Source organism: Gavialis gangeticus, unplaced genomic scaffold, assembly GCF_001723915.1.
Source record: "Gavialis gangeticus isolate Ggan-Ray unplaced genomic scaffold, GavGan_comp1, whole genome shotgun sequence".
Taxonomy (NCBI): Eukaryota; Metazoa; Chordata; order Crocodylia; family Gavialidae; genus Gavialis; species Gavialis gangeticus.
The window spans coordinates 25868931-25870902 of record NW_017728994.1 but is presented as its reverse complement, the minus strand read 5'-3'; positions in this window follow the sequence as shown (position 1 = coordinate 25870902).

Below are 1972 nucleotides of genomic sequence, written 5' to 3'. Positions count from 1 at the left end.
AATTTAACATTTTCTTTGAAAGATGCAGATACTAAATACAGAGGGTTTTTAATCATTAATAATCATCAGGTAAAGAGACAAGGAAAGATCAGACCTAAAGAAGGCATGCATAACTTCTTGTATGTTTCTTTTTAAAACTGCATAATTGTAGTCTCCTGTTTGCTCTCTCTGTCTTGCTTTAAAAAATCTGAATAAAATAACAAAGCTTTTCCTTTCCACCTCACTCACTATCTTAGTGCCATCTTACAAATGTTCCAAAAATAATAAAATCTAGTGTTTGCCGCCTCTTGTTTCAGTCCTCACTTTGCCTATGCGTGCACTTAGGGTGCTGGAGGAAGGAAGAAAACTGTATTTGTTCAGACAAGCTTTGGGAAGCATCGTGGATCAGCTGCTCTAATCATGGCGTGGGATTGACTTAATTGTCTGCTAAATGAGAGTGGAGAAATTTCCACTGCAAGGATTTAACTCCATTCTGTTCTACAGCTTCCATTTTTCTTCCCCTCTATTCTGCTCAACAATGCTCACTTTATAACTTAGCTTTCCCTTTTCTCCAGACCCATTAAAATGTTTCCTCCCTTTTAATATACTATGTATTCAGTCTCTCTGGAATGCAGGGATAACCTACTGGTAAGCCCTGTGACCACAGTTTGTGATTTGGAGTTGCGAATAAGTCTGTACCTGTATTCCCTCCAATTTACCAAAAGAAGCAAAGCAACTGCCTCTCTCTTGGTCAGGACACAAGTCATGGTGTGTCCAAGCACTAAAAAGGTTTACTAGAAAGGCCCTTTTCATTCCTGGGGTCAGGATTTATTCATAAGTCAAGAAAAAGAAACAGAAAAAGAAAAGGTTCAACATTTCCCACCTACCAAATAAAGGAAATGGATTCCCGCCCCACAAAGACAGGGAACAGAAAGATGAATTGGCCCAAAGGACAATCAGATCACATTCAGCAACTCCCTTTTCCCTCAATTTCATGAGTTATCCTCTATAATAAAGAGAGAAAATGCCAGGAGGTGGCCTGGAGCCTGGCTGCGGTACATTGCAGTTCTGATCTGAAAGTTTTCCAAGTTACAACATTGCCATAAAAGTAAGAAAAGTATCCAAATGAACACCAAGAAACAGGATGCCTACAAACATTAGAGGAGTTATTGGTGGGGGAGAAGCAACAGCTGCTGGCTCCCTCTGCTACTTTATTTGGAGAACAAACAACTCAAACTGGAAGGCAGTGAGCCCCCTAATTCTATGGGTGCATATATTTCAGTATAAAAACACACGCTAAATTATGCATCATATAGGAGTGTATGCAAGTCTTCATGAAAGAACGTAACACTAGGTTTCTCATCTGCTTCTTAAGGAACATATATATTCTGTAGCACTGTGGATCCCAGCTATGTTACTAGAAAAAAAAAAATAAAAGAAAATCCCATATATGTACCCTCTTCCTTTAAAAATCTTTCCTCTTAATACTTTTCATCGTCATTGTTTTTTTTTTAATAAACTGGCTTCAAATATCCATGTTCGGCCAGGTAGTGGCTGTCTCTAAAACCAGTATCATCTGAAGAGCAAGCTCCTATTTTACTTATTTATTTTAATTTAAACCATTGTTATTTTCCCTACTTTCATCCTTAGCTGGGAATACACATCCCATTTTGTTTTTAAAGAGTCTTTTTGTGGGATCCAGCGGCTGAGCAACCAGCTTTCTGCAGCATTCTCACCGTGCGGAAGATTTAAGAAGACACTCAGGCTGAAGTCAGTCCACTGGGCAGCAGGAAGGAGAGACGTCTCTTTCCTCCACTTTGTCTCCCTGTTTTTCACACCAGCTTCTCTGGGACCTCCTCACCACTTCTCACTGATTAAAGTTACAGCACAGCCTAAACACCATGTCAGCTTCCACCTTGACTTTGCAGAGCAGAGTTCAGAAATCTGCTGCCCAAGGTGCCCTCTCTCTCTCTCTCTCTCTCTCTCTCTCTCT